Source organism: Bombina bombina, chromosome 4, assembly GCF_027579735.1.
Source record: "Bombina bombina isolate aBomBom1 chromosome 4, aBomBom1.pri, whole genome shotgun sequence".
In the NCBI taxonomy this organism is placed as follows: Eukaryota; Metazoa; Chordata; class Amphibia; order Anura; family Bombinatoridae; genus Bombina; species Bombina bombina.
This window is the reverse complement of record NC_069502.1, coordinates 809,902,324-809,927,397: the sequence shown is the minus strand read 5'-3', so window position 1 is coordinate 809,927,397 and position 25,074 is coordinate 809,902,324. Positions and strand designations below refer to the sequence as shown.

The following is a 25,074-nucleotide window of genomic DNA, read 5'->3' as shown; positions in this document are numbered from 1 at the left end:
GGTAGCTCTGTCCTGCTGCCCCTCAGTTCTTCATCTGCTTTTGATGCTCACACCGGAATCTGCCCCAAATCGTATAACCCAAATATTACCTTGATCATAGGATAAAATTACAAATGATATGAGGCTGCTAAAGTGAGGACACAACAAATACTGTGCACCAAGTAAGTATTTGCCCTACTACATGTGCTGTAAGCCTGGTCCTTATACCTACTACCCTCTGAACAGCTGTGCTTGTGATTCATATAATTATATATATTGCATTACTCTGGGATGTGGTTTCCTCTTCATATTTAGTTAAATGACTTAATGTCAATCTTCACTTTTCACCTGTCTTAAGTCATAAATAGCCAATTATAGCCACAGTAATAATAATATCTCAGAGTCATAGCAATAAGAAACATATTTTTTCCCAGTTATGTCACATCCTGTGTGGGACAACCATGCAGACTGACTTCCTGTGACCCCATCACATATACAATTGATAAATATACAATTATTATAAACAGGTCAGACTTGTACCCTTCACCCTAACACACAGACTGTACTTCATCAAGTCCTCACTCCCGCAAATTCAGCTTGCTCATTGTATCAGCCCCCTCACACCCCAGTCCCTGTACAGACTCTCAGCCCCCTCTATCTCACACTGCAGCCCCTGTACAGACTCTTAGCCCCCCTCTGTTTCACATGTCTGCCCCTGTACAGACACTCAGCCCCTCTCTGTCTCACACCCCAGTCCCTGTACAGACACTCAGCCCCTTCACACAGCAGCCCTTGTATAGAATATCAGCCCCCTTACACCCCAGCCCCTGTACAGACACTCAGCCCCCTCACACTGCAGCCCCTGTACAGAATATCAGCCCCCTCACACTGCAGCCCCTGTACAGAATATCAGCCCCCTCACACTGCAGCCCCTGTACAGAATATCCGCCCCCTCACACTGCAGCCCCTGTACAGAATATCCGCCCCCTTAGACTGCAGCCCCTGTACAGAATATCAGCCCCCTCACACCCCAGCCCCTGTACAGATTATCAACCCCCTCACACCTGAGTCCCTGTACAGACTCAGACCTCTTTCAAGTCAAGTCAGGAATACTTTGCATTGTTTGTCTCTCAGCACCCCTCTGTCTCACACTCCATCCCTTGTACAGGCTCTTAACCCCCTCTGTCTCACAACTCAGCCCCTGAACAGGTACTTGGCCCCTCTCTTTCTCACATCCCAGCAGGGCCGGCGCTTGCATATAGGCAAGCAAGGCAACCGCTTAAGGGCGCCTCAGCATGAGGGCGCAAACTGCTGGTGGTAAATCTGCAGCAGCAACTTTTTTTTTTTTTTTTAACCCCTTAAGGACCAGCGACGTACCCTGTATGTCATTGGCCTTTTTTTGGGACTTGATTGTCTTATAGCTCGGTCTTGCTACCAGCGTTGAGACTGCTCTATTGCACAAAGCCTGCTGGAGGGAGGGCATTAATAGCGTGTTCTTGCTAGACTTGTGCTATTATGTCCTGAAAAAACCCTTAACGACCAGTGACATACAGGGTACATTGTGGTCATTAAGGGGTTAAGTCAGAGTTACAGTCAGTACTACTTGCGATCCGCCCCCAGACAACATTGAATTTCCTTTAGGGTACTTGGGAAATTGGGGTGCAGATCGTGCTAATACTGACTCTTCCATTTCCATATGTAGCTTTAATTCTTATGATTACAATATATTGTTTGAAAATGTTTCCCACGCGCACAGGCTGTAACAGTTCTCTGTTCAGTGCGCGCGGGCTTCTGTAGGGAAAGGAGGAGGGGGTGGAGCAGCTATGAAGGAGCTACGCTGTCCTGGCTTGAAGTGGAATGAATTTGCCAGTGTGTGTGTGTACCTCAGTCCTGATGCCGGCAGCAGACAGTCACAGGTAAAGCCTGTACATTGATAAAAAGCTGTTACTATAGAAAAAAACAAAGCCTGTCCTTTAAAAGCAAATCTTTATTTAAGCAAACAGCTCAGAACCTGCACCATGGAAAATAGTTTACTTTTACTTCACTGTCTGAGCTATTTTACATGCTGCACGTTCTCAACTGTTGCTTCAATAAAGACTTTCATTTAAAGAGGCTTCGTTTTTTTCTGATTTATGGCTGCATTTTAACCTTAGTGCCATTTGTGGGAGTATCTGCTTAATGCAGCCCGAGCCCCGTGCAGAGAGATACTGTGCACTGTTAAACCAAGGGAGCTGTTTATGCAGAGGGAGATTACGATCATGTAACAACTGGGAACACAAGCCCTCATGGTAAGAAGTAAAGCAGAGTGGAGGCAGACAGGAGAGGGGGATGGGTAGGCAGTGAGTTTTGCTAGGCTGTGTGTTGTGTCTGTTCAGTTTTCACTGAAGTTTTTGCTAGTTCAGGCTGCTCAACTTACTTGGGGATATAAGATGTGAAGAGGGACTTTTAATTGAGTGACAACTTGCAAGACACAGACACTTATGCTGCACTGGATATCTGCAACAACTCCTATTTGCCTGAACCAGAAGTATGCTACTTGCTTTAGGCAGTTGTGGCATGTTGTAAATTAATAATATTACAAAACTATGGGTGATGGCAGACATTAAACATTAAAATGTGTGTGTATGTGTAAATATGTTTGTGTGTGTATGTATGTGTAAATATGTATGTGTAAATATATGTGTGTGTGTGTAAATATGTGTGTGTGTGTGTGTGTATATATATATATGTGTAAATGTGTGTGTATGTGTAAATATGTGTGTGTGTGTATGTATGTGTAAATATGTGTGTGTGTGTAAATATGTGTGTGTGTGTGTATATATATATATGTGTATGTATGTGTAAATGTGTGTGTATGTGTAAATATGTGTTTGTATGTGTAAATATGTGTGTGTATGTATGTGTAAATATGTGTGTATGTGTAAATATGTGTGTGTGTGTATATATATGTGTATGTATGTGTAAATGTGTGTGTATGTGTAAATATGTGTTTGTATGTGTGTGTATGTGTAAATATGTGTATATATATATATGTATGTATGTGTAAATGTGTGTGTATGTGTAAATATGTGTGTGTATGTATGTGTAAATATGTGTGTGTATGTGTAAATATGTGTGTGTATGTGTAAATGTGTGTGTATGTGTAAATGTGTGTATATATATGTGTGTGTATGTGTAAATATGTGTGTTTGTGTGTAAATATGTGTGTATGTATGTGTAAATATGTGTGTATGTATGTGTAAATATGTGTGTTTGTGTGTGTATGTGTAAATATGTGTGTTTGTATGTATGTGTAAATATGTGTGTGTATGTGTAAATATGTGTATGTGTAAATATGTGTTTGTGTGTGTATGTGTAAATTATGAGTGTGTGTAAATATGTATGTGTAAGTATGTATGCATATGTGAAATTGTATGAATATGTATTTTGTGTGTAGGTAAATTTTGTTATCTGCTATGTTAAACACACATTACTAGAACATTATGTTAAGTAGCAGGGTATATCATATATATATATATATTTTTTATTTTTATTGGGGGGGGGGGGGCGGCAAAATGTGTCTTTGCCTGTGTAGCCAAAAATCCTAGCACCGGCCCTGCATCCCAGTCCTGTATTGGTCCGCAGCCCTCCTCTGCCTCACACCTAAGCCCCTGTACAAGATCTCAGCCCTCCTATGTCTCACACTCCAGCCCTCTTGTACAGACCCTAAGCCCCCCTTACACCCCAGCCCCTGTATAGACTCTCAGACCCCATTTGTCTCACATCCCAGCCCCTTTACAGACTCTGTCCCCTCTGTCTCACACTCCAGCCCTTGTACAGACCCTCAGCCCCCCCTCACACGCCAGCCCCTGTATAGACTTTCAACCCCCATCTGTCTCACATCCCAGCCACTGTACAGATTCTCAGACCCTCTCTCTTACACACTCAGTCCTGTACTGGTTCTCAATCCTCCTCTGTCTCACACCTAAGCCCCTGTACAAGTTCTCAGCCTCTCTATAGACTCTCAGCCTTCTCTCTCTCACCACAGCCCCTGTAGAGACTCTCAGCCCTCCTCTGTCTTACACTCGAGTCCCTGTACAGACTCTCAGCCCCTCTCCACATCACACCCCAGCCCCTGTATAGACTCTCAGCCCCCCTCTTTCTCACACCCCAGCCCCTGTACAAACTCTGTCCCCCTCTATCTCACACCCCAGCCCCTGTACAACTCTCAGCCCCTTTCACACCTCTGCTCCTGTAGAGACTCACAGACCTCTCTCTCTCACACACACACACACACCAGTCCATTTGATGGTTCTCAGTCCCCCTCTGCCTCACACCTAAGCACCTGTATAGGTTCTTAGCCCCCTATTTCTCATACTCTAGCCCCTGTACAAATACAGACTTTCAACTCTCCCCTCTGTCTCACAATCCAGCCCCTGTACAGACACTCAGCCCTCCTCACATCCCAGTCTCTGTATAGACTCTCAGCCCCCTCTGTCTCACACACCCCAGCCCCTTCACAGATTCTCAGCCCCTCTCTCTCACACACACACCCCAGTCCTGTACTGGTTCACAATCCTCCTTTGCCCCAATCCTAAACCCCTGTACAGACTCTCAGTCCCCTCTATTTCAGAAGTCAGTCCCCTCTGTCTTACACCCCAGTCCCTGTGCAGACTTGGGTTGCCACCTCAGCCATGTTTTCCTGGACACTTATGAGTTACACATGCTGCAGGGTGTGCATGGAGGAACATGTATTGTGTTTCTGGGCACACTATTCATATTCCTACCTGCACACCCTGCAGCATGTGTAACTTATAAGTGTTCTGTATTTTAAGGGATGGCAACCCTAGACTGCAGACCCTCAGCACCCCTGTCTCACACTCCAGCCCCTGTACAGACCATCAATCCCCTCTGTCTTACACCCCAGCAGCCCCTGTACAGATTCTTACCCTATGGCCCTTCTCACACCACAGTCAATGTAGACTCGCAATCCCCCTCTGTGCTCTGTCCCCTGTAGACTATAAGCCCCCCTCTATCTCACACCCAACCTCTGTAGACTCTAAGCCACCCTCACTCACACCCCAGCCACTGTAGACTCGCGGCCCCCTCTATCTCACACTCTAGCCCATGTAGACGCAAAGCTCCCTTCTGTCTCGCACATTACCCCCTCTCTCCTTACCCACAGCTCACCTCTAACCCTTAGGCGGCTAATGTTAATTGTCACGCTTTCTCAAATCACATCTATTACCTGATAGCGGCTAGATCCAGTCCGGCTAAAGGAGTGATGATGTCACTGCAGTCACGTGACTTCTGTGAGTTTCAGTTTACCAGTCCTTTAGCTGCAGGGGATCTAGCTACTACTCGAGGATAAGGTACTGAAAGGAGTGTGTGTGTGAGGCAGAAGAAACATCTTTATAATATTATTTATCTGTGTATTATGCACTGGGAAGTTGGGAGAAGTGTGTATGTGTGTGAGGCAATGGGAATATCTCTATAATATTATATATCTGTATATAACTGGAGTCAAGCTATCAGACAGTTTAAAAATCCAAGTCAAGCTATCAGACACTGTTTTGGAGCTATCAGACAGTTATAAAACAGTAGTCAAGCTATCAGACACTTATTTGTTAGCACTTTCTTAAGACTATTAAAGGCTGTACCATACATATATGCTAATAAGAAATGTTTTAATGAATACCACAAGCATTTTTGTTATAAATGTCACTCAAATGTAAAAAAAAAGTCATATTCCAGCATTTCTCTAAGCGTTAAAAACAAAATTCCCCATTGTGCCACTACATTTTCACCACAGCTAGTTCAAACAATGACCCCACTAAGATATCACAAAGTATGGAAACTTTTTAGTGTGGAATTTTAAAAATATAGGGCCCCAAACTTCCCTAAAATTGCAAAAATCATCACTTTCAAGCAATTTCACTTAGGGATAAAAGCTAAATCTCCCATTGTGCCACTACATTTTCACCACAGCTAGCTCACACAATGACCCCTCTACGATATCATAAATTTTGGAGAGTTTTTACTGTGGAATTTTAAAAATATTGGGCCCCAAATGTCGCTCGAATTGCATAAATTGGCCCTTTTCAGCAAAGTCACTTAGGAATAAAAAAGAAATCTCCCATTGTTCCACTAAAATTTCACCACAGCTAGCTCACACAATGACCCCTCTACGGTATCACTAAGTCTGGACTATTTTTACTGTGGAATTTTAAAAATATTGGGCCCCAAATGTCCCTCAAATTGCAAAAATAGTCACTTTCCAAAAATTTCACTTTGGGATAAAAAAGAAATCTCCCATTGTTCCACTAAAATTTCACCACAGCTAGCTCACACAATGACCCCTCTACGGTATCACTAAGTTTGGACCATTTTTACTGTGGAATTTTAAAAATATTGGGCCCCAAATGTCCCTTGAATTTCATAAATCGGCCCTTTTCAGCAAATTCACTTAGGAATAAAAAAGAAATCTCCCATTGTTCCACTAAAATTTCACCACAGCTAGCTCACACAATGAACCCTCTACAGTATCACTAAGTTTGGACTATTTTTACTGTGGAATTTTAAAAATATTGGGCCCCAAATGTCCCTCAAACTGCAAAAATAGTCAGTTTCCAAAAATTTCACTTTGGGATAAAAAAGAAATCTCCCATTGTTCCACTAAAGTTTCACCACAGCTAGCTCACACAATGACCCCTCTACGATATCACATATTTTGGAGAGTTTTTACTGTGGAATTTTAAAAATATAGGGCCCCAAATGTGCATTGAATTTCATAAATCGGCCCTTTTCAGCAAATTCACTTAGGAATAAAGTAGAAATCTCCCATTGTTCCACTAAAATTTCACCACAGCTAGCTCACACAATGACCCCTCTACGGTATCACTAAGTTTGGACCATTTTTACTGTGGAATTTTAAAAATATTGGGCCCCAAATGTCCCTTGAATTTCATAAATCGGCCCTTTTCAGCAAATTTACTTAGGAATAAAAAAGAAATCTCCCATTGTTCCACTAAAATTTCACGACAGCTAGCTCACACAATGACCCCTCTACGATATCACAAAGTTTGGAGACTTTTTACTGTGGAATTTTAAAAATATTGGGACCCATATGTCCCTCGAATTGCATAAATAGGCCCTTTTCAGCAAATTCACTTAGGAATAAAAAAGAAATCTCCCATTGTTCCACTAAAATTTCACCACAGCTAGCTCATACAATGACCCCTCTACAGTATCACTAAGATTGGACCATTTTTACTGTGGAATTTTAAAAATATTGGGCCCCAAATGTCCCTTGAATTTCATAAATCAGCCCTTTTCAGCAAATTCACTTAGGAATAAAAATGAAATATCCCATTGTTCCACTAAAATTTCACCACAGCTAGCTCACACAATGACCCCTCTATGATATCACAAAGCTTGGAGACTTTTTACTGTGGAATTTTAAAAATATTGGGACCCATATGTCCCTCGAATTGCATAAATAGGCCCTTTTCAGCAAATTAACTTAGGAATAAAAAAGAAATCTCCCATTGTTCCACTAAAATTTCACCACAGCTAGCTCACACAATGACCACTCTACGGTATCATTAAGTTTGGACCATTTTTACTGTGGAATTTTAAAAATATTGGGCCCCAAATGTCCCTTGAATTTCATAAATCGGCCCTTTTCAGCAAATTCACTTAGGAATAAAAAAGAAATCTCCCATTGTTCCACTAAAATTTCACCACAGCTAGCTCACACAATGACCCTCTACGATATCACAAAGTTTGGAGACTTTTTACTGTGGAATTTTAAAAATATTGGGCCCCAAATGTCCGTCAAATTGCAAAAATATTCACTTTCCAAAAATTTCACTTTGGGATAAAAAATAAATCTCCCATTGTTCCACTAAAATTTCACCACAGCTAGCTCACACAATGACCCCTCTATGATATCACAAAGTTTGGAGACTTTTTACTATGAAATTTTAAAAATATTGGGACCCATATGTCCCTCGAATTGCATAAATAGGCCCTTTTCAGCAAATTCACTTAGGAATAAAAAAGAAATCTCCCATTGTTCCACTAAAATTTCACCACAGCTAGCTCACACAATGACCACTCTACGGTATCATTAAGTTTGGACCATTTTTACTGTGGAATTTTAAAAATATTGGGCCCCAAATGTCCCTTGAATTTCATAAATCGGCCCCTTTCAGCAAATTCACTTAGGAATAAAAAAGAAATCTCCCATTGTTCCACTAAAATTTCACCACAGCTAGCTCACACAATGACCCTCTACGACATCACAAAGTTTGGAGACTTTTTACTGTGGAATTTTAAAAATATTGGGCCACATATGTCCCTCGAATTGCATAAATAGGCCCTTTTCAGCAAATTAACTTAGGAATAAAAAAGAAATCTCCCATTGTTCCACTAAAATTTCACCACAGCTAGCTCACACAATGTCCCCTCTATGGTATCACTAAGTTTGGACCATTTTTACTGTGGAATTTTAAAAATATAGGGCCCCAAATGTCCCTTGAATTTCATAAATCGGCCCTTTTCAGCAAATTCACTTAGGAATAAAAAAGAAATCTCCCATTGTTCCACTAAAATTTCACCACAGCTAGCTCACACAATGAACCCTCTACGGTATCACTAAGTTTGGACTATTTTTACTGTGGAATTTTAAAAATATTGGGCCCCAAATGTCCCTCAAATTGCAAAAATAGTCACTTTCCAAAAATTTCACATTGGGATAAAAACGAAATCTCCCATTGTTCCACTAAAATTTCACAACAGCTAGCTCACACAATGACCCCTCTACAGTATCACGCAGTTTGGACTATTTTTACTGTGGAATTTTAAAAATATTGGGCCCCAAATGTCCCTCAAATTGCAAAAATAGTCAATTTCAAAACATTTCACTTTGGGATAAAAAATAAATCTCCCATTGTTCCACTAAAATTTCACCACAGCTAGCTCACACAATGACCCCTCTACGGTATCACTAAGTTTGGACCATTTTTACTGTGGAATTTTAAAAATATTGGGCCCCAAATGTCCCTTGAATTTCATAAATCGGCCCTTTTCAGCAAATTCACTTAGGAATAAAAAAGAAATCTCCCATTGTTCCACTAAAATTTCACCACAGCTAGCTCACACAATGAACCCTCTACAGTATCACTAAGTTTGGACTATTTTTACTGTGGAATTTTAAAAATATTGGGCCCCAAATGTCCCTAAAACTGCAAAAATAGTCAGTTTCCAAAAATTTCACTTTGGGATAAAAAAGAAATCTCCCATTGTTCCACTAAAGTTTCACCACAGCTAGCTCACACAATGACCCCTCTACGATATCACACATTTTGGAGAGTTTTTACTGTGGAATTTTAAAAATATAGGGCCCCAAATGTGCATTGAATTTCATAAATCGGCCCTTTTCAGCAAATTCACTTAGGAATAAAATAGAAATCTCCCATTGTTCCACTAAAATTTCACCACAGCTAGCTCACACAATGACCCCTCTACGGTATCACTAAGTTTGGACCATTTTTACTGTGGAATTTTAAAAATATTGGGCCCCAAATGTCCCTTGAATTTCATAAATCGGCCCTTTTCAACAAATTTACTTAGGAATAAAAAAGAAATCTCCCATTGTTCCACTAAAATTTCACGACAGCTAGCTCACACAATGACCCCTCTACAATATCACAAAGTTTGGAGACTTTTTACTGTGGAATTTTAAAAATATTGGGACCCATATGTCCCTCGAATTGCATAAATAGGCCCTTTTCAGCAAATTCACTTAGGAATAAAAAAGAAATCTCCCATTGTTCCACTAAAATTTCACCACAGCTAGCTCATACAATGACCCCTCTACAGTATCACTAAGATTGGACCATTTTTACTGTGGAATTTTAAAAATATTGGGCCCCAAATGTCCCTTGAATTTCATAAATCAGCCCTTTTCAGCAAATTCACTTAGGAATAAAAATGAAATATCCCATTGTTCCACTAAAATTTCACCACAGCTAGCTCACACAATGACCCCTCTATGATATCACAAAGCTTGGAGACTTTTTACTGTGGAATTTTAAAAATATTGGGACCCATATGTCCCTCGAATTGCATAAATAGGCCCTTTTCAGCAAATTAACTTAGGAATAAAAAAGAAATCTCCCATTGTTCCACTAAAATTTCACCACAGCTAGCTCACACAATGACCACTCTACGGTATCATTAAGTTTGGACCATTTTTACTGTGGAATTTTAAAAATATTGGGCCCCAAATGTCCCTTGAATTTCATAAATCGGCCCTTTTCAGCAAATTCACTTAGGAATAAAAAAGAAATCTCCCATTGTTCCACTAAAATTTCACCACAGCTAGCTCACACAATGACCCTCTACGATATCACAAAGTTTGGAGACTTTTTACTGTGGAATTTTAAAAATATTGGGCCCCAAATGTCCCTCGAATTGCATAAATAGGCCCTTTTCAGCAAATTCACTTAGGAATAAAAAAGAAATCTCCCATTGTTCCACTAAAATTTCACCACAGCTAGCTCACACAATGACCCCTCTATGGTATCACTAAGTTTGGACCATTTTTACAATGGAATTTTAAAAATATAGGGCCCCAAATGTCCCTTGAATTTCATAAATCGGCCCTTTTCAGCAAATTCACCTAGGAATAAAAAAGAAATCTCCCATTGTTCCACTAAAATTTAACCACAGCTAGCTCACACAATGAACCCTCTACGGTATCACTAAGTTTGGACTATTTTTACTATGGAATTTTAAAAATATTGGGCCCCAAATGTCCCTTGAATTTCATAAATCGGCCCTTTTCAGCAAATTCACTTAGGAATAAAAAAGAAATCTCCCATTGTTCCACTAAAGTTTCACCACAGCTAGCTCACACAATGACTCCTCTATGATATCACACATTTTGGAGAGTTTTTACTGTGGAATTTTAAAAATATAGGGCCCCAAATGTGCATTGAATTTCATAAATCGGCCCTTTTCAGCAAATTCACTTAGGAATAAAATAGAAATCTCCCATTGTTCCACTAAAATTTCACCACAGCTAGCTCACACAATGACCCCTTTACGTTATCACTAAGTTTGGACTATTTTTACTGTGGAATTTTAAAAATATTGGGCCCCAAATGTCCCTCAAATTGCAAAAATAGTCACTTTCCAAAAATTTCACTTTGGGATAAAAAAGAAATCTCCCATTGTTCCACTAAAATTTCACCACAGCTAGCTCACACAATGACCCCTCTACAGTATCACTAAGATTGGACCATTTTTACTGTGGAATTTTAAAAATATTGGGCCCCAAATGTCCCTTGAATTTCATAAATCGGCCCTTTTCAGCAAATTCACTTAGGAATAAAATAGAAATCTCCCATTGTTCCACTAAAATTTCACGACAGCTAGCTCACACAATGACCCCTTTATGGTATCACTAAGTTTGGACTATTTTTACTGTGGAATTTTAAAAATATTGGGACCCAAATGTCCCTCAAATTGCAAAAATAGTCACTTTCCAAAAATTTCACTTTGGGATAAAAAAGAAATCTCCCATTGTTCCACTAAAATTTCACCACAACTAGCTCACACAATGACCCCTCTACAGTATCACTAAGATTGGACCATTTTTACTGTGGAATTTTAAAAATATTGGGCCCCAAATGTCCCTTGAATTTCATAAATCGGCCCTTTTCAGCAAATTCACTTAGGAATAAAAAAGAAATCTCCCATTGTTCCACTAAAATTTCACCACAGCTAGCTCACACAATGACCCCTCTATGATATCAAAAAGTTTGGAGACTTTTTACTGTGGAATTTTAAAAATATAGGGACCCATATGTCCCTCGAATTGCATAAATAGGCCCTTTTCAGCAAATTCACTTAGGAATAAAAAAGAAATCTCCCATTGTTCCACTAAAATTTCACCACAGCTAGCTCACACAATGACCCTCTACGATATCACAAAGTTTGGAGACTTTTTACTGTGGAATTTTAAAAATATTGGGCCCCAAATGTCCCTCGAATTGCATAAATAGGCCCTTTTCAGCAAATTCACTTAGGAATAAAAAAGAAATCTCCCATTGTTCCACTAAAATTTCACCACAGCTAGCTCACACAATGACCCCTCTATGGTATCACTAAGTTTGGACCATTTTTACAATGGAATTTTAAAAATATAGGGCCCCAAATGTCCCTTGAATTTCATAAATCGGCCCTTTTCAGCAAATTCACCTAGGAATAAAAAAGAAATCTCCCATTGTTCCACTAAAATTTAACCACAGCTAGCTCACACAATGAACCCTCTATGATATCAAAAAGTTTGGAGACTTTTTACTGTGGAATTTTAAAAATATAGGGACCCATATGTCCCTCGAATTGCATAAATAGGCCCTTTTCAGCAAATTCACTTAGGAATAAAAAAGAAATCTCCCATTGTTCCACTAAAATTTCACCACAGCTAGCTCACACAATGACCCTCTACGATATCACAAAGTTTGGAGACTTTTTACTGTGGAATTTTAAAAATATTGGGCCCCAAATGTCCCTCGAATTGCATAAATAGGCCCTTTTCAGCAAATTCACTTAGGAATAAAAAAGAAATCTCCCATTGTTCCACTAAAATTTCACCACAGCTAGCTCACACAATGACCCCTCTATGGTATCACTAAGTTTGGACCATTTTTACAATGGAATTTTAAAAATATAGGGCCCCAAATGTCCCTTGAATTTCATAAATCGGCCCTTTTCAGCAAATTCACCTAGGAATAAAAAAGAAATCTCCCATTGTTCCACTAAAATTTAACCACAGCTAGCTCACACAATGAACCCTCTACGGTATCACTAAGTTTGGACTATTTTTACTATGGAATTTTAAAAATATTGGGCCCCAAATGTCCCTTGAATTTCATAAATCGGCCCTTTTCAGCAAATTCACTTAGGAATAAAAAAGAAATCTCCCATTGTTCCACTAAAGTTTCACCACAGCTAGCTCACACAATGACTCCTCTATGATATCACACATTTTGGAGAGTTTTTACTGTGGAATTTTAAAAATATAGGGCCCCAAATGTGCATTGAATTTCATAAATCGTCCCTTTTCAGCAAATTCACTTAGGAATAAAATAGAAATCTCCCATTGTTCCACTAAAATTTCACCACAGCTAGCTCACACAATGACCCCTTTACGTTATCACTAAGTTTGGACTATTTTTACTGTGGAATTTTAAAAATATTGGGCCCCAAATGTCCCTCAAATTGCAAAAATAGTCACTTTCCAAAAATTTCACTTTGGGATAAAAAAGAAATCTCCCATTGTTCCACTAAAATTTCACCACAGCTAGCTCACACAATGACCCCTCTACAGTATCACTAAGATTGGACCATTTTTACTGTGGAATTTTAAAAATATTGGGCCCCAAATGTCCCTTGAATTTCATAAATCGGCCCTTTTCAGCAAATTCACTTAGGAATAAAATAGAAATCTCCCATTGTTCCACTAAAATTTCACGACAGCTAGCTCACACAATGACCCCTTTATGGTATCACTAAGTTTGGACTATTTTTACTGTGGAATTTTAAAAATATTGGGACCCAAATGTCCCTCAAATTGCAAAAATAGTCACTTTCCAAAAATTTCACTTTGGGATAAAAAAGAAATCTCCCATTGTTCCACTAAAATTTCACCACAACTAGCTCACACATTGACTCCTCTACGGTATCACTAAGATTGGACCATTTTTACTGTGGAATTTTAAAAATATTGGGCCCCAAATGTCCCTTGAATTTCATAAATCGGCCCTTTTCAGCAAATTCACTTAGGAATAAAAAAGAAATCTCCCATTGTTCCACTAAAATTTCACCACAGCTAGCTCACACAATGACCCCTCTATGATATCAAAAAGTTTGGAGACTTTTTACTGTGGAATTTTAAAAATATAGGGACCCATATGTCCCTCGAATTGCATAAATAGGCCCTTTTCAGCAAATTCACTTAGGAATAAAAAAGAAATCTCCCATTGTTCCACTAAAATTTCACCACAGCTAGCTCACACAATGACCCCTCTACGGTATCACTAAGTTTGGACCATTTTTACTGTGGAATTTTAAAAATATTGGGCCCCAAATGTCCCTTGAATTTCATAAATCGGCCCTTTTCAGCAAATTCACTTAGGAATAAAAAAGAAATCTCCCATTGTTCCACTAAAATTTCACCACAGCTAGCTCACACAATGACCACTCTACGGTATCATTAAGTTTGGACCATTTTTACTGTGGAATTTTAAAAATATTGGGCCCCAAATGTCCCTTGAATTTCATAAATCGGCCCTTTTCAGCAAATTTACTTAGGAATAAAAAAGAAATCTCCCATTGTTCCACTAAAATTTCACCACAGCTAGCTCACACAATGACCCTCTACGATATCACAAAGTTTGGAGACTTTTTACTGTGGAATTTTAAAAATATTGGGCCCCAAATGTCCCTCGAATTGCATAAATAGGCCCTTTTCAGCAAATTCACTTAGGAATAAAAAAGAAATCTCCCATTGTTCCACTAAAATTTCACCACAGCTAGCTCACACAATGACCCCTCTATGGTATCACTAAGTTTGGACCATTTTTACCATGGAATTTTAAAAATATAGGGCCCCAAATGTCCCTTGAATTTCATAAATCGGCCCTTTTCAGCAAATTCACTTAGGAATAAAAAAGAAATCTCCCATTGTTCCACTAAAATTTCACCACAGCTAGCTCACACAATGAACCCTCTATGGTATCACTAAGTTTGGACCATTTTTACTGTGGAATTTTAAAAATATTGGGCCCCAAATGTCCCTTGAATTTCATAAATCGGCCCTTTTCAGCAAATTCACTTAGGAATAAAAAAGAAATCTCCCATTGTTCCACTAAAGTTTCACCACAGCTAGCTCACACAATGACTCCTCTATGATATCACACATTTTGGAGAGTTTTTACTGTGGAATTTTAAAAATATACGGCCCCAAATGTGCATTGAATTTCATAAATCGTCCCTTTTCAGCAAATTCACTTAGGAATAAAATAGAAATCTCCCATTGTTCCACTAAAATTTCACCACAGCTAGCTCACACAATGACCCCTTTACGTTATCACTAAGTTTGGACTATTTTTACTGTGGAATTTTAAAAATATTGGGCCCCAAATGTCCCTCAAATTGCAAAAATAGTCACTTTCCAAAAATTTCACTTTGGGATAAAAAAGAAATCTCCCATTGTTCCACTAAAATTTCACCACAGCTAGCTCACACAATGACCCCTCTATGATATCACAAAGTTTGGAGACTTTTTACTGTGGAATTTTAAAAATATTGGGACCCATATGTCCCTCGAATTGCATAAATAGGCCTTTTTCAGCAAATTCACTTAGGAATAAAAAAGAAATCTCCCATTGTTCCACTAAAATTTCACCACAGCTAGCTCACACAATGACCCTCTACGATATCACAAAGTTTGGAGACTTTTTACTGTGGAATTTTAAAAATATTGGGCCCCAAATGTTCGTCAAATTGCAAAAATAGTCACTTTCCAAAAATTTCACTTTGGGATAACAAAGAAATCTCCCATTGTTCCACTAAAATTTCACCACAGCTAGCTCACACAATCACCCCTCTAAGGTATCACTAAGTTTGGAGACTTTTTACTGTGGAATTTTTAAAATATAGTGCTCCAAATGGGCCTTGAATTTCATAAATCGGCCCTTTTCAGCAAATTCACTTAGGGGCTAGCAGCTAGCTCACACTTAGGAGCAGCTAGCTCACAAATTGTAGTGGAACAATGGGAGATTTCTTTTTTATTCCTAAGTGAATTTGCTGAAAAGGGCCGATTTATGAAATTCAAGGGACATTTGGGGCCCAATATTTTTAAAATTCCACAGTAAAAATGGTCCAAACTTAGTGATACCGTAGAGGGGTCATTGTGTGAGCTAGCTGTGGTGAAATTTTAGTGGAACAATGGGAGATTTCTATTTTATTCCTAAGTGAATTTGCTGAAAAGGGCCGATTTATGAAATTCAATGCACATTTGGGGCCCTATATTTTTAAAATTCCACAGTAAAAACTCTCCAAAATGTGTGATATCGTAGAGGGGTCATTGTGTGAGCTAGCTGTGGTGAAACTTTAGTGGAACAATGGGAGATTTCTTTTTATTCCTAAGTGAATTTGCTGAAAAGGGCCGATTTATGAAATTCAAGGGACATTTGGGGCCCAATATTTTTAAAATTCCACAGTAAAAATGGTCCAAACTTAGTGATACCGTAGAGGGGTCATTGTGTGAGCTAGCTGTGGTGAAATTTTAGTGGAACAATGGGAGATTTCTATTTTATTCCTAAGTGAATTTGCTGAAAAGGGCCGATTTATGAAATTCAATGCACATTTGGGGCCCTATATTTTTAAAATTCCACAGTAAAAACTCTCCAAAATGTGTGATATCGTAGAGGGGTCATTGTGTGAGCTAGCTGTGGTGAAACTTTAGTGGAACAATGGGAGATTTCTTTTTTATTCCTAAGTGAATTTGCTGAAAAGGGCCGATTTATGAAATTCAAGGGACATTTGGGGCCCAATATTTTTAAAATTCCACAGTAAAAATGGTCCAAACTTAGTGATACCGTAGAGGGGTCATTGTGTGAGCTAGCTGTGGTGAAATTTTAGTGGAACAATGGGAGATTTCTTTTTTATCCCAAAGTGACATTTTTGGAAAGTGACTATTTTTGCAATTTGAGGGACATTTGGGGCCCAATATTTTTAAAATTCCACAGTAAAAATAGTCCAAACTTAGTGATACTGTAGAGGGTTCATTGTGTGAGCTAGCTGTGGTGAAATTTTAGTGGAACAATGGGAGATTTCTTTTTTATTCCTAAGTGAATTTGCTGAAACGGGACGATTTATGAAATTCAAGGGACATTTGGGGCCCTATATTTTTAAAATTCCACAGTAAAAATGGTCCAAACTTAGTGATACCATAGAGGGGTCATTGTGTGAGCTAGCTGTGGTGAAATTTTAGTGGAACAATGGGAGATTTCTATTTTATTCCTAAGTGAATTTGCTGAAAAGGGCCTATTTATGCAATTCAAGGGACATATGGGGCCCAATATTTTTAAAATTCCACAGTAAAAAGTCTCCAAACTTTGTGATATCGTAGAGGGTCATTGTGTGAGCTAGCTGTGGTGAAATTTTAGTGGAACAATGGGAGATTTCTTTTTTATTCCTAAGTGAATTTGCTGAAAAGGGCCGATTTATGAAATTCAAGGGACATTTGGGGCCCAATATTTTTAAAATTTCACAGTAAAAATGGTCCAAACTTAGTGATTCCGTAGAGGGGTCATTGTGTGAGCTAGCTGTGGTGAAATTTTAGTGGAACAATGGGAGATTTCTTTTTTATCCCTAAGTGAATTTGCTGAAAAGGGCCTATTTATGCAATTCGAGGGACATATGGGTCCCAATATTTTTAAAATTCCACAGTAAAAAGTCTCCAAACTTTGTGATATCATAGAGGGGTCATTGTGTGAGCTAGCTGTGCTGAAATTTTAGTGGAACAATGGGAGATTTCATTTTTTTTCTTAAGTGAATTTGCTGAAAAGGGCCGATTTATGAAATTCAAGGGACATTTGGGGCCCAATATTTTTAAAATTCCACAGTAAAAATGGTCCAAACTTAGTGATACTGTAGAGGGGTCATTGTGTGAGCTAGCTGTGGTGAAATTTTAGTGGAACAATGGGAGATTTCTTTTTTATTCCTAAGTGAATTTGCTGAAAAGGGCCTATTTATGCCATTCGAGGGACATATGGGTCCCAATATTTTTAAAATTCCACAGTAAAAAGTCTCCAAACTTTGTGATATCGTAGAGGGGTCATTGTGTGAGCTAGCTGTGGTGAAATTTTAGTGGAACAATGGGAGATTTCTTTTTTATTCCTAAGTGAATTTGCTGAAAAGGGCCGATTTATGAAATTCAAGGAACATTTGGGGCCCAATATTTTTAAAATTCCACAGTAAAAATGGTCCAAACTTAGTGATACTGTAGAGGGGTCATTGTGTGAGCTAGCTGTTGTGAAATTTTAGTGGAACAATGGGAGATTTCTTTTTTATTCCTAAGTGAATTTGCTGAAAAGGACCTATTTATGCCATTCGAGGGACATATGGGTCCCAATATTTTTAAAATTCCACAGTAAAAAGTCTCCAAACTTTGTGATATCGTAGAGGGGTCATTGTGTGAGCTAGCTGTGGTGAAATTTTAGTGGAACAATGGGAGATTTCTTTTTTATCCCTAAGTGAATTTGCTGAAAAGGGCCTATTTATGCAATTCGAGGGACATATGGGTCCCAATATTTTTAAAATTCCACAGTAAAAAGTCTCCAAACTTTGTGATATCATAGAGGGGTCATTGTGTGAGCTAGCTGTGGTGAAATTTTAGTGGAACAATGGGAGATTTCTTTTTTATTCCTAAGTGAATTTGCTGAAAAGGGCCGATTTATGAAATTCAAGGGACATTTGGGGCCCAATATTTTTAAAATTCCACAGTAAAAACTCTCCAAAATGTGTGATACTGTAGAGGGGTCATTGTGTGAGCTAGCTGTGGTGAAATTTTAGTGGAACAATGGGAGATTTATTTTTTATCCCAAATTGAAATTTTTGGAAAGTGACTATTTTTGCAATTTGACGGATATTTGGGGCCCAATATTTTTAAAATTCCACAGTAAAAAGTCTCCAAACTTTGTGATATCGTAGAGGGGTCATTGTGTGAGCTAGCTGTGGTGAAATTTTAGTGGAACAATGGGAGATTTCTTTTTTATTCCTAAGTGAATTTGCTGAAAAGGGCCGATTTATGAAATTCAAGGGACATTTGGGACCCAATATTTTTAAAATTCCACAGTAAAAATGGTCCAAACTTAGTGATACCGTAGAGGGGTCATTGTGTGAGCTAGCTGTGGTGAAATTTTAGTGGAACAATGGGAGATTTCTATTTTATTCCTAAGTGAATTTGCTGAAAAGGGCCGATTTATGAAATTCAATGCACATTTGGGGCCCTATATTTTTAAAATTCCACAGTAAAAACTCTCCAAAATGTGTGATATCATAGAGGGGTCATTGTGTGAGCTAGCTGTGGGGAAACTTTAGTGGAACAATGGGAGATTTCCTTTTTATTCCTAAGTGAATTTGCTGAAAAGGGCCGATTTATGAAATTCAAGGGACATTTGGGGCCCAATATTTTTAAAATTCCACAGTAAAAATGGTCCAAACTTAGTGATACCGTAGAGGGGTCATTGTGTGAGCTAGCTGTGGGGAAATTTTAGTGGAACAATGGGAGATTTCTTTTTTATCCCAAAGTGAAATTTTTGGAAAGTGACTATTTTTGCAATTTGAGGGACATTTGGGGCCCAATATTTTTAAAATTCCACAGTAAAAATAGTCCAAACTTAGTGATACTGTAGAGGGTTCATTGTGTGAGCTAGCTGTTGTGAAATTTTAGTGGAACAATGGGAGATTTCTTTTTTATTCCTAAGTGAATTTGCTGAAACGGGACGATTTATGAAATTCAAGGGACATTTGGGGCCCTATATTTTTAAAATTCCACAGTAAAAATGGTCCAAACTTAGTGATACCATAGAGGGGTCATTGTGTGAGCTAGCTGTGGTGAAATTTTAGTGGAACAATGGGAGATTTCTTTTTTATTCCTAAGTGAATTTGCTGAAAAGGGCCTATTTATGCAATTCAAGGGACATATGGGGCCCAATATTTTTAAAATTCCACAGTAAAAAGTCTCCAAACTTTGTGATATCGTAGAGGGTCATTGTGTGAGCTAGCTGTGGTGAAATTTTAGTGGAACAATGGGAGATTTCTTTTTTATTCCTAAGTGAATTTGCTGAAAAGGGCCGATTTATGAAATTCAAGGGAAATTTGGGGCCCAATATTTTTAAAATTCCACAGTAAAAATGGTCCAAACTTAATGATACCGTAGAGTGGTCATTGTGTGAGCTAGCTGTGGTGAAATTGTAGTGGAACAATGGGAGATTTCTTTTTTATTCCTAAATGAATTTGCTGAAAAGGGCCGATTTATGAAATTCAAGGGACATTTGGGGCCCAATATTTTTAAAATTTCACAGTAAAAATGGTCCAAACTTAGTGATTCCGTAGAGGGGTCATTGTGTGAGCTAGCTGTGGTGAAATTTTAGTGGAACAATGGGAGATTTCTATTTTATTCCTAAGTGAATTTGCTGAAAAGGGCCGATTTATGAAATTCAATGCACATTTGGGGCCCTATATTTTTAAAATTCCACAGTAAAAACTCTCCAAAATGTGTGATATCGTAGAGGGGTCATTGTGTGAGCTAGCTGTGGGGAAACTTTAGTGGAACAATGGGAGATTTCCTTTTTATTCCTAAGTGAATTTGCTGAAAAGGGCCGATTTATGAAATTCAAGGGACATTTGGGGCCCAATATTTTTAAAATTCCACAGTAAAAATGGTCCAAACTTAGTGATACCGTAGAGGGGTCATTGTGTGAGCTAGCTGTGGGGAAATTTTAGTGGAACAATGGGAGATTTCTTTTTTATCCCAAAGTGAAATTTTTGGAAAGTGACTATTTTTGCAATTTGAGGGACATTTGGGGCCCAATATTTTTAAAATTCCACAGTAAAAATAGTCCAAACTTAGTGATACTGTAGAGGGTTCATTGTGTGAGCTAGCTGTTGTGAAATTTTAGTGGAACAATGGGAGATTTCTTTTTTATTCCTAAGTGAATTTGCTGAAACGGGACGATTTATGAAATTCAAGGGACATTTGGGGCCCTATATTTTTAAAATTCCACAGTAAAAATGGTCCAAACTTAGTGATACCATAGAGGGGTCATTGTGTGAGCTAGCTGTGGTGAAATTTTAGTGGAACAATGGGAGATTTCTTTTTTATTCCTAAGTGAATTTGCTGAAAAGGGCCTATTTATGCAATTCAAGGGACATATGGGGCCCAATATTTTTAAAATTCCACAGTAAAAAGTCTCCAAACTTTGTGATATCGTAGAGGGTCATTGTGTGAGCTAGCTGTGGTGAAATTTTAGTGGAACAATGGGAGATTTCTTTTTTATTCCTAAGTGAATTTGCTGAAAAGGGCCGATTTATGAAATTCAAGGGAAATTTGGGGCCCAATATTTTTAAAATTCCACAGTAAAAATGGTCCAAACTTAATGATACCGTAGAGTGGTCATTGTGTGAGCTAGCTGTGGTGAAATTGTAGTGGAACAATGGGAGATTTCTTTTTTATTCCTAAATGAATTTGCTGAAAAGGGCCGATTTATGAAATTCAAGGGACATTTGGGGCCCAATATTTTTAAAATTTCACAGTAAAAATGGTCCAAACTTAGTGATTCCGTAGAGGGGTCATTGTGTGAGCTAGCTGTGGTGAAATTTTAGTGGAACAATGGGAGATTTCTTTTTTATCCCTAAGTGAATTTGCTGAAAAGGGCCTATTTATGCAATTCGAGGGACATATGGGTCCCAATATTTTAAAAATTCCACAGTAAAAAGTCTCCAAACTTTGTGATATCATAGAGGGGTCATTGTGTGAGCTAGCTGTGGTGAAATTTTAGTGGAACAATGGGAGATTTCTTTTTTATCCCTAAGTGAATTTGCTGAAAAGGGCCTATTTATGCAATTCGAGGGACATTTGGGGCCCAATATTTTTAAAATTCCACAGTAAAAATGGTCCAAACTTAGTGATACTGTAGAGGGGTCATTGTGTGAGCTAGCTGTGGTGAAATTTTAGTGGAACAATGGGAGATTTCTTTTTTATTCCTAAGTGAATTTGCTGAAAAGGGCCTATTTATGCAATTCGAGGGACATATGGGTCCCAATATTTTTAAAATTCCTCAGTAAAAAGTCTCCAAACTTTGTGATATCGTAGAGGGGTCATTGTGTGAGCTAGCTGTGGTGAAATTTTAGTGGAACAATGGGAGATTTCTTTTTTATTCCTAAGTGAATTTGCTGAAAAGGGCCGATTTATGAAATTCAAGGGACATATGGGTCCCAATATTTTTAAAATTCCACAGTAAAAAGTCTCCAAACTTTGTGATATCATAGAGGGGTCATTGTGTGAGCTAGCTGTGGTGAAATTTTAGTGGAACAATGGGAGATTTCATTTTTTTTCTTAAGTGAATTTGCTGAAAAGGGCCGATTTATGAAATTCAAGGAACATTTGGGGCCCAATATTTTTAAAATTCCACAGTAAAAATGGTCCAAACTTAGTGATACTGTAGAGGGGTCATTGTGTGTGCTAGCTGTTGTGAAATTTTAGTGGAACAATGGGAGATTTCTTTTTTATTCCTAAGTGAATTTGCTGAAAAGGACCTATTTATGCCATTCGAGGGACATATGGGTCCCAATATTTTTAAAATTCCACAGTAAAAAGGCTCCAAACTTTGTGATATCATAGAGGGGTCATTGTGTGAGCTAGCTGTGGTGAAATTTTAGTGGAACAATGGGAGATTTCTTTTTTATCCCAAAGTGAAATTTTTGGAAAGTGACTATTTTTGAAATTTGAGGGACATTTGGGGCCCAATATTTTTAAAATTCCACAGTAAAAATAGTCCAAACTTAGTGATACCGTAGAGGGGTCATTGTGTGAGCTAGCTGTGGTGAAATTTTAGTGGAACAATGGGAGATTTCTTTTTTATTCCTAAGTGAATTTGCTGAAAAGGGCCGATTTATGAAATTCAAGGGACATTTGAGGCCCAATATTTTTAAAATTCCACAGTAAAAATGGTCCAAACTTAGTGATACCGTAGAGGGGTCATTGTGTGAGCTAGCTGTGGTGAAATTTTAGTGGAACAATGGGAGATTTATTTTTTATCCCAAAGTGAAATTTTTGGAAAGTGACTATTTTTGAAATTTGAGGGACATTTGGGGCCCAATATTTTTAAAATTCCACAGTAAAAATAGTCCAAACTTAGTGATACCGTAGAGGGGTCATTGTGTGAGCTAGCTGTGCTGAAATTTTAGTGGAACAATGGGAGATTTCTTTTTTATTCCTAAGTGAATTTGCTGAAAAGGGCCGATTTATGAAATTCAAGGGACATTTGGGGCCCAATATTTTTAAAATTCCACAGTAAAAATGGTCCAAACTTTGTGATACCGTAGAGGGGACATTGTGTGAGCTAGCTGTGGTGAAATTTTAGTGGAACAATGGGAGATTTCTTTTTTATCCCTAAATGAATTTGCTGAAAAGGGCCTATTTATGCAATTCGAGGGACATATGGGTCCCAATATTTTTAAAATTCCACAGTAAAAAGTCTCGAAACTTTGTGATATCATAGAGGGCTCATTGTGTGAGCTAGCTGTGGTGAAATTTTAGTGGAACAATGGGAGATTTCATTTTTTTTCTTAAGTGAATTTGCTGAAAAGGGCCGATTTATGAAATTCAAGGGACATTTGGGGCCCAATATTTTTAAAATTCCACAGTAAAAATGGTCCAAACTTAGTGATACTGTAGAGGGGTCATTGTGTGAGCTAGCTGTGGTGAAATTTTAGTGGAACAATGGGAGATTTCTTTTTTATTCCTAAGTGAATTTGCTGAAAAGGGCCTATTTATGCAATTCGAGGGACATATGGGTCCCAATATTTTTAAAATTCCACTGTAAAAAGTCTCCAAACTTTGTGATATCGTAGAGGGGTCATTGTGTGAGCTAGCTGTGGTGAAATTTTAGTGGAACAATGGGAGATTTCTTTTTTATTCCTAAGTGAATTTGCTGAAAAGGGCCGATTTATGAAATTCAAGGGACATTTGGGGCCCAATATTTTTAAAATTCCACAGTAAAAATGGTCCAAACTTAGTGATACCGTAGAGGGGTCATTGTGTGAGCTAGCTGTGGTGAAATTTTAGTGGAACAATGGGAGATTTCTTTTTTATCCCAAAGTGAAATTTTTGGAAAGTGACTATTTTTGCAATTTGAGGGACATTTGGGGCCCAATATTTTTAAAATTCCACAGTAAAAAATAGTCCAGACTTAGTGATACCATAGAGGGGTCATTGTGTGAGCTAGCTGTGGTGAAATTTTAGTGGAACAATGGGAGATTTCTTTTTTATTCCTAAGTGAATTTGCTGAAAAGGGCCGATTTATGAAATTCAAGGCACATTTGGGGCCCTATATTTTTAAAATTCCACAGTAAAAACTCTCCAAAATGTGTGATATCGTAGAGGGGTCATTGTGTGAGCTAGCTGTGGTGAAACTTTAGTGGAACAATGGGAGATTTCTTTTTTATTCCTAAGTGAATTTGCTGAAAAGGGCCGATTTATGAAATTCAAGGCACATTTGGGGCCGTATATTTTTAAAATTCCACAGTAAAAACTCTCCAAAATGTGTGATACCGTAGAGGGGTCATTGTGTGAGCTAGCTGTGGTGAAACTTTAGTGGAACAATGGGAGATTTCTTTTTTATTCCTAAGTGAATTTGCTGAAAAGGGCCGATTTATGAAATTCAAGGGACATTTGGGGCCCAATATTTTTAAAATTCCACAGTAAAAATGGTCCAAACTTAGTGATACCGTAGAGGGGTCATTGTGTGAGCTAGCTGTGGTGAAATTTTAGTGGAACAATGGGAGATTTATTTTTTATCCCAAAGTGAAATTTTTGGAAAGTGACTACTTTTGCAATTTGAGGGACATTTGGGGCCCAATATTTTTAAAATTCCACAGTAAAAATAGTCCAAACTTAGTGATACCGTAGAGGGGTCATTGTGTGAGCTAGCTGTGGTGAAATTTTAGTGGAACAATGGGAGATTTCTTTTTTATCCCAAAGTGAAATTTTTGGAAAGTGACTATTTTTGCAATTTGAGGGACATTTGGGGCCCAATATTTTTAAAATTCCACAGTAAAAATAGTCCAAACTTAGTGATACCGTAGAGGGGTCATTGTGTGAGCTAGCTGTGGTGAAATTTTAGTGGAACAGTGGGAGATTTATTTTTTATTCCTAAGTTAATTTGCTGAAAAGGGCCTATTTATGCAATTCGAGGGACATATGGGGCCCAATATTTTTAAAATTCCACAGTAAAAAGTCTCCAAACTTTG

General features: G+C 38.2%; 2 protein-coding genes across 4 annotated transcripts in view; one reads left to right on the top strand and one right to left on the bottom strand.

The window, feature by feature from the left end:
• LOC128657075 (gastrula zinc finger protein XlCGF26.1-like) overlaps positions 1-5,254 on the bottom strand; it is a 51,840-nt gene extending 46,586 nt beyond the window's left edge. For both annotated transcript variants that reach the window (XM_053711308.1, XM_053711309.1), the window contains exon 1: positions 5,207-5,254. The gene's annotated coding sequence lies outside the window, so the exon portion shown is untranslated. The remainder of the gene's footprint in view (positions 1-5,206) is intronic.
• Positions 5,255-5,310: 56 nt separating this feature from the next.
• Positions 5,311-25,074, top strand: part of LOC128657076 (oocyte zinc finger protein XlCOF6.1-like) — an 81,193-nt gene continuing 61,429 nt past the window's right edge. For both annotated transcript variants that reach the window (XM_053711311.1, XM_053711310.1), the window contains exon 1: positions 5,311-5,330. The gene's annotated coding sequence lies outside the window, so the exon portion shown is untranslated. The remainder of the gene's footprint in view (positions 5,331-25,074) is intronic.